Source organism: Oryzias melastigma, linkage group LG6 (assembly GCF_002922805.2).
Source record: "Oryzias melastigma strain HK-1 linkage group LG6, ASM292280v2, whole genome shotgun sequence".
In the NCBI taxonomy this organism is placed as follows: domain Eukaryota; kingdom Metazoa; phylum Chordata; class Actinopteri; order Beloniformes; family Adrianichthyidae; genus Oryzias; species Oryzias melastigma.
Genome location: NC_050517.1, coordinates 35,037,277 through 35,045,745, shown reverse-complemented (window position 1 = coordinate 35,045,745; position 8,469 = coordinate 35,037,277). Strand labels below are relative to the sequence as shown.

General features: G+C 42.6%; 1 protein-coding gene and 1 long non-coding RNA gene across 2 annotated transcripts in view; one reads left to right on the top strand and one right to left on the bottom strand.

Annotated features, from left to right (window-relative positions):
• The window catches only part of nap1l4a (nucleosome assembly protein 1-like 4a), a gene marked incomplete in the record, with an annotated part of 8,780 nt that extends 8,145 nt beyond the window's left edge, over window positions 1-635 (top strand). The window contains 1 exon segment of the mRNA XM_036212606.1: window positions 6-635.
• Window positions 636-3,420: 2,785 nt separating this feature from the next.
• LOC118598809 lies at window positions 3,421-5,118 on the bottom strand. Its single transcript, XR_004947980.1, has 3 exons — window positions 4,570-5,118; window positions 4,413-4,484; window positions 3,421-4,329 (listed from the first exon to the last, which is right to left on the bottom strand). It is a non-coding gene; the product is annotated as an uncharacterized LOC118598809 (long non-coding RNA).
• Window positions 5,119-8,469: the final 3,351 nt, after the last annotated feature.

The following is an 8,469-nucleotide window of genomic DNA, read 5'->3' as shown; positions in this document are numbered from 1 at the left end:
GGGGGGGGGGGGGACTTCTTCCTTTTTTTAAGGTGTGTTTTGTAAGGAGAGACGCAGGAAATCATCGTAACTTTTTGGAAATGTTCAATGTAACGTCATATTTATTGTGGTGTCATTCAACTGTTGGAGGAATGTCTGTGGGGCCACTCCCCCCCCGCTCAGGAGGGCGGGGCTTAGCATCAAAACTCTCCTTGTATGCAGAGGTTCCATCCTGCAGCAGACCTCCTGTGGTTTGTTAGTAGATCTGAACACGGAAATTACCCAGCATCCTCTTTTCTAACATCGTTTGCCAATCGTCATTAGCTCAAACTGATCCGGCGTTTTGTTTCTGAATGCATCTCATGTCGTCCATCGGGGTGGAGCGTGAGGGAAATGAAACGGGACAGGGTGCCATTGATTTTTACTGAGGGTTTCAGTTCCCCGGACGGCCCCCCCCTCCCTCCTGGTCACCACAAACCTACGATTGTACGCGTCGGTGGACAGATCTCAGAGCCGCGGCCCACACCTTCAAATTTACCACATGGACCGTGCGCCCGCCTTAACTGGTTCTTATTCACAGTTTGTTACTCGCGCAATATTTCTTTTCAATTTGTACAGTTAGTTAAAATATTCTATTAAAGTTTGTGCAACATGAAGATGTTCCCTGTGGTCTGGAAAACGTCTTGAAAAGACCAGAGTGGTTTCTGTGAGGTTCCTCAATCCTCCAGCAGGGGGCACTGCAGAACTGCAGCTTCACAACGTCGGGGTGAAATGCACCTTAAGACACCAGAACACTAGAGTTTCCTCATGTTTATGTGATTTTTAAAAAGAATCTGAATAAATAGAGGGGGAGGGGGGGTCATGCTGTTAGGACTTCAGTTCCAGCAGAACGTTGATTTTTCTTTATCATCTGAAAAGACCAAAGGAAGCAGCAGAATACGAGTTTGTCTTCCACATTTCAGGAAGTTGTTCTGCAGTTTCTGTAAAGTTTTTCTTTTATTGGGAGTTTATTACAAAAATAACAGCTTTTAGCCTTTAGCCTCGTCTGAAGAAACTACATTTGTTTTGATGGGGGGGGGTCTAGAAAACCGAAGCTGCATCGCTCTGGACTCAAGATAACACTTTAAAGTCATTCCCAGCAGTGATTAAATTATGATTATGAAGTTTTCAACCAAAATCCCTCAACCTAAACATTTTTCATGTTGATCGGAAGCATTAGAATAGTTCTGATTAGGATAGTTCTGTGTCCCGCTGCTACATAAAAATGTCCATTGATATGGGTAATGTCTAGCCATTTGGTTCTGATCCAGATGTCAGCTCAGATGAGGAAGTGAAGATCTTCCTCCAAAATCCTGATTCTTTCTCCTTCCAGTTCACCAAAGACTCTTTTAGCTAATTCTCCAATGTTTATTGACTGTGATCAATACATTCAATCATTGGTTTCTCAGAGTTCTTGATAAAATAATCAAAGCTAACATCAAAATGCTCTTTCATTGATTTACAATCCTTTCCAACTGCGGTCAAATGAGCCGCCGTTCACATTTCCGTGGTCACATCAAGAAGCTCCGTGGAGTCTGGTGGAGATTTTCCAGCGTTCTCAGTCCTGCTACCGTAAGTATTGGATGAAACTCACACCAAAAATCCAGTGATGCTGATTTGACCACAGAAATGTGAACGGCGGCTCATTTGACTGCAGTCAATGTGAAGATACCATCTTCTCTTCTCCAGAACCTGAACTAGACACTAGGAACAGATGAGGGTTTAGTGCATGTGCAGCAGAGCTGTTGATGGAAAGAAGATCATTCATTCAAACAGAGTCTGTCCAAGACAGTTTGATTGACAGCAATTTAAAAGGAGAAATACTCGGAAATTCAAAAATAAAATTATTATTAAATTTGTTCTTTCCTTAAAAAAAATGGCGCAAATACATGTTAAAAACTAAAAAAAAAAGGATTTTCTTCAGAGGGAGACTTCAAGCTCCTGGTTTTTCTCCTCCACCTGTCTGATGTTCAGTGTGTGAACGCAGATTCTTCATGTTCTTCATGTCGAGCACATCCACAGCAGCAGAACAAAGACCTGATTCTGCTGCAGCTGCATCCTCGCTCCGTCTGAAGGAGAACGTGAGCTGCGTCTGTGAGGAGCCTCCCGCCTCCTTTGAGTCAGAATGATGGGAGTAAAGAACAGAGGGAAGCTTTGTCCCGCTGATGTTCTGACAAGCCCAAAGTCTCACCCGAGATTTCATCTGTCCTCCATTCAGACACTACTAAAGAAAACCTCCAACCAGGAAGATAAATGATTTCTTTCAGAGTGTCAGGAGGAGCCGGAGATCCTCTGAACCTCCACGGCTCTGTTCAGACAGGCCAGCAGCGTTGCAGGGGGGTGAAAGGTCGACTTCTCCTCCACCTACAGCTCGCTTTCACAATGAATCTGATACATTAATGAGACGGAGGACAACTTCAGCTGATCATGGAACAGAAGACTCATTGGAACGAAACATCTTCATGAAAACGTCTCTAAAATTCCGTCTTTGTTCCTTTTTCCGTCTGAGCTGCTTCAAACGGGTCAGACACAATAGCCGGTAACGCCGTGTTGTGGGAACGTCGACCTGAGGACACACCTGTGCAGGTTTATGAATGAGGAGCGGATGAGGCGTGTTCAGCCTGAGTCACGGCGCTCTGACCTGCTGGGCTCTGAGGTTACATAAGTGCAGACCTGCTGGAGCAGGGACGGCAAGTTCAATCGCACAAGGAGCCCAAGTCCAAAACACGCCTTAGGTCACAAGACAAACAGGATAAACATTTATTCAACACTCTAAAACTACATTTTTAAAACTTTAAAAACAGCTTTTTAACTAGATGTATAGCATTACCTGTAATGTAATGCTGTAAGCTGAATTTGGCTGCTGAAGAAGTTAGACGCTGAAGCTGATAGCTGAAAATGATGAAGCTGATAGCCAGCTAAAATATTAGCTTAATGCCAAATTAGCCTCAAAAACTTAAAATAAATAAATAAAGCATAGGTTAGCCAAAACAGCCTGCACATAGCTGAAATTTAGCTTGAAAATAGCTTTAAAAAACGGAAAAAAAGCCTAAACAGCTAGCGTGTAAATATTAGCATAACTCCAAAACAGTCTAAAAACGTTAAAAAAAAAGCCTAAATTATCCAAAACAGCTAGCATGTAGCTGAAATATTAGCTAAACTCCAAATTAGCCTAAAAAAACGTTAGTAAATGCCAAAATAGTCTCAAAAAGCTGGCAGAGTGCCAATTTTTAAACACTAAAGCGTAACTTTTTAACATGATTATGAATAATAAAAAAAGGCGGGAATATTATCCCAGAATAAATCAACCTTAAATAACTTTCAATATTTTACTCTCCGTAAAAATATACTTTGTCAAATTTATACTAGTTCAAAATGAGCTCAAGATAACATCGGGTCATTAATAACAGTAAAATAAAATGACCTGGAGGGGCGGATATAATCACCCGGTGGGCCAGATGCGGCCCGCGGGCCTTGACTTTGACATGTGTGCTTTAACCTGCAGATCAAATGCAAAGTGACAAATTTACACGACAGGAGGTTGGATCAGTGGAGCGATAACTACTGTAGCTGAGTAGAATGATGAGCAGGCCGTCAGGTTTTCTGACTGAAACCTCGTCTGAAGGTTCTGAGCGGGCCTGAGTCCAGACGGCTGATCCTTCAGCTTGAGGCCTGAGCTCCTTCGAAAAGCAGGTTTGGATGCTGAAGTCTCCCGCCTCAGATTAGATACGGACGGATTCTTGGTGTATCAGGACGGTTGAGGCTCCGCAGGAGGAAAAGTGAACGTTGCATTCCTGTCATTTAGAAGGGTTCCAGACCTGCATGCTCGCCATTCTTTCTGCCATCAAGAACCAACTCCTGGAGATCCTGTCTGAGGAAGGAGGTGTGGCAGCACCGCTCATGCCGCAATCTAAGCAGCTTTTCATCACTGGGGGTCTGGATTGAGACAAAAAGTCATTTATCTGAAAATATGATCAACATAGAAACGCTTTCCACTCCTGAGAGTTCACTAATCTGAGCAGGTTTTGGATTCAAACCCAGAGGAGAAGGTAACAGCAGCAGGCTGACCGCGAGCTCCACAGCCGTTGATGGAAGCAGGATAATCACCATTAATACATGAATTTTTACCAGAGTCCACATGTCAGCATTGATCTCTGAGAGCAGAGATGCAGCTAAAAGTCACCAAAAACATCCTGTTTATCTGGGTTCTCATCACGGTCACCGTGCACTTCCTCCTCCTCGGCGCCGTGCTCGCCCTCTGCAAACATTTGCTCTCTTTCCCACGCTGGAGAATGCTGGCACGGCTGCAGCCTGCCACACACAGGGCTTATCAGAACAATGCCTCAAATAGCTGCAGAATGTCAACACAAAGGCATGTCACCAGCAGCTGTTACCTGCAGAGTCTACCTGTCCGTCACCCCCCCCCACACAGGAGCGTTCAGCATCTCGGAGGAGACGCTGGTCACCTGCAGAGATGGCACAAAGAGCGCAGGAACGTCAGAACCTTCTGAAACGTTTTCCATATTAGCTCATTTTTCTGAAGTGAATCACCTTTGAGGTTTTAACGCCGCCGCCGCCACTGGAAGCTGTTCCTGCACCTGCTACACCCTTTCAGCACCTTTTGTTTGCACAGCCTCACCTGTCTTTCCCTCATCCACCCATTCATCCACCGTCCCCGTAGTGTTTCCATCGGGGCGGGGCGCAGCAAAGATGTAGACCCTGATACTGAAGCTGACACGGGCCGTCGGTGTGAGGTCGGGTCACTGCTGAAACATTCAAAAAACCTGATTCAGGAAAAAAGAAGAAACCTTAAGGATGTCTACATGAAGGAGAGATCCTATTCCAGGACGGACAGGCGATTTACCAGGACTGTTAAAGAAGAATTAGCTTATCTAATTCTACAACTACGTATTTGAATAGAGTTCATCCATATAGAATTGAGGGACCATTGACGTGAAAACAATGGACAGCTCAACCCCCCCCAACGTGTTCCAAATAGGAAGTACCTGCAGGTTGCAAGAAGGCCAAAGTCCCATAGACTTCCATTGAGAAAAAGACAGTCATTTCTCAGCTATTTATTTTATTTGTCAGAATAACCATTCTTGCTCTACTGTTTCCTTCTTACCACATTCTTTCTAATCTTAATTTTTTTATGATATTTTTTCTTTATCACCATTTATTCAAGTTATAAACTGACCAATCACATGCCTCAGTAAAAGCACGTGGCTACCGCTGGTCCCACCTCGTCCTCTGCATCGGTTTTAGTGGGAGGGGTGTGGGCTTTGAACAAACCAGAACAAGCTCACTCCTGATTGGTTGACAGTACTTCCTCTAAAAAACGTGACTCAGACCGACTCGGACTAATCGCTGTCGACGGGTTGCAGTCGCGGTAGACCTACCAGGAAGTGACGGTGAAGGCTCTGGCCTGATTGGTGGAAGGTAATGCATTTCCTATGAGGGACCTCAATGCTTCATAGTTCTATTCAGACGGTCTATGTGGGGGACAGGGGGGGGGTGGTCCACAGCCGAGACGAGCCAGAGGCGCCGTCCACAGCCAAGAACAGGAGCACCGACGATCCACCTGGAATCTGAAATCTCTCCTACTACCCGCGGAAAGAGGAACAACACATGAATCATACTGCACCAAACAGAAGCACAGAGAGCTAAATAAAATAAATAATATAGAATAGAGGAGAGATGAAGGAAATGAGAATAGAGAACAGAACCCCAGAGCTGATGTAAATCAAAACTATGACAAATCTAACATTTTTGCGTATCAGTATTAATATAGAGCTGCAGTAGAGGGAATCGATCGCCAAACCAACCTCCCCTTGCTGAGTTCTGGGGAGAAATAAAATTACAATTATTCTCCAAACTTCATTACAGTAAATTAAATATTCACTGATTGCTAGTTAGCCTGGCAGTGAGCCTGTCCAAAGACAAATGTTTTATGTCTACTTTGAATGTGGAAACGTTGAAAACATCAGAAATAAGTCGCAAGAACTGACATCTTTAAAGTTTTTACTCTTCATAAAGCACATGTCTCTGATGTTACTTCAGGGATGTTTTTCCGTCTTCCACCTCTGACTGACATGTGGGAGGCGTGTTCCTGCAGCTGCTCGTCTCCTCTCAGTGTTGCTGCCGGGTTCAGACTCGAGAACATGAGCAGGTTCTCTGGGTTTGGCGTGTGGTGACTCACAGTAAACAGCCTCATGTCCCGACATGACTCCCAAACTCTTTCTGCTCTTTCCACCTGCAGTCACACCCACGGTGCTCAGACCTTTCCGAAGAACCAAACACAGATCTCCTGACCTTCACACTCCTGTTCAGGCCGTCCTCTAAGGCCGCAGCTGCTCTGTTATCGGGCCTCCTCTTTGGGTTTGTTTGGTCTGGAGGAGGACGGCGAGAGCGCCGGGAGAGCTCGTTGAGCCTGAGGTCGCCACAACACACCTCCACATCCACCTGCCTGCAGACAAACCCCAACTTTCCCACAAATCCGACAAACTGTTGAGTTTGACTTTAATGAAAACATGAAGGAACTTGTTTGTGCCATCGTCCCCCTCCTGCTGCACCTCCTGCAGCTTTGAAGAGGAGAAATCTTTATAGCTCCACCACAACTCGAGGAGAAGCTCCTGAAGGGGAGAAAGGAGGAGAGGAGGCACCATCGAGGAGAAGCTCCTGAAGGGGAGAAAGGAGGAGAGGAGGCACCATTGAGGAGAAGCTCCTGAAGGGGAGAAAGATGGAGAGGAGGCGCCATGCACCTGCAGGTTCTGGGCTCAGACACCTGTGCAGAACCTCCTAACAACCTTTCACGGAGAGAAGACAGATGTCCAAATGATGACCACACCCACACATGATGATGTCATTGCTCTCTAGTCCATTCATTGGCTCTAAAGAATCTGGAGACAGAATTTAAAAAACATGTTAAGAAATTAACTTTAGTCTTCCTCAACCTTTTAATACGCCAGTGAGGCTTAAACACAGAATCTTTGACATACTATAATTTTTTAATGTTAAATAAGAATGCGCTTGAATTTCATTGATCGCATCAAAATTTTAAAAAATTACAGTAAATCAAAGAACATAAACACTGGAGCTCCGGTGTTAAGGGGTTAAAATAGTTTAAAAAGAGCTAGGAATCGCTTAAAAAAATAACTAATTAATCACAAACATGGACAAAGTTAATCGCGATTAATTGCAATTAACTTTTTTTCTTACAGTATTTGCCAACCACTTAATATCTGCAAATAATCATAAAATTACACACAAACTGTACATTTGCAACATTGATTTTTAATCAAGGCTGTCACTCAATTAAAAAAACAAAATAATCACATTTTGTGTTGTGATTAATCACTATTAATAACAATGTTTAACTAGGTAAATTTTATGACAATTTTCAGCTTTTGAACAAAAACGCCTTGAAAGCCAAAGCAAAGTGAAGAACTGCTGGATCTCGAGGTGCAATTCATTTCTGTTAACGAATATTAACACTTTAATGTTCACAGGCCTAATTTTAAACCTTTTAGCTGAACTTAAATGATTCAGTCATTAAACAGAGCAAATGAATCAGGAAGTGATGAGGAATCCTTTCAACTCTCTACAACATGAACTTGATCCTTCAGAGTAAATGTGTTTTTCACATAACAGGAGAGAATCATCATTCGTCAAATAAAACACTAAAGCAAACTTGTTTGTGTAGAAATGTATAAGTTTAAGCTCTTAAGGAAAAGATGTTTTCTACCTGAGGAAGCTGTGAAAACAGAAGTGTTTTTACACATTAACATATGTGTCAAGGCCCGGGGGCCGGATCCGGCCCTCCAGGTAGTTCAATTTTATTGTTATTATGTTATCTTGTGCTTATTTCTAACTTGTAGCATTTTAACAAAATATACTTTTACGGAGAGTAAAATATTGAGGTTGAAGATGATTTATTCTGGAAAAATGCCTTTTTAATATTTATAATTATGTTAAAAAGTTACGGATTTTATGTTTTAAAAAATTTGGTTTTCTGCTAGCTTTTTGCGTGGACTATTTTGGCATTTACTAAGATTTTTTTAGGCTAATTTGGGGTTTAGGTAACATTTCAGCTCATTCTAGCTATTTCAGCTAATTTGGGCTTTTTACTGTTTTTAGGCTATTTTAGAGTTTAGCTAATATCTCAGGTACATGCTAGCTGTTTTGGCTAATTAAAGCTTATTTGAAATTTTTTTTTTTAGGCTTTTGGAGTTTAGCTAATAGCTGTTTTGACTTATTTAGGCTTTTTCACTTTTTAAGGCTATTTTGATGTTTAGCTATTTCTTTAGCTACTTGCTAGCTGTTTAGGTTAAACTAGGTTTTTTGTTTTAGTTTTTTAGGCTAATTTGGCATTAGCTAATATTTGAGCTGCCTATCAGCTCCAGTTTTAAAGTGTTCAATAAATGTTTATCCTTTTCGGCCCGCGACCTAAGT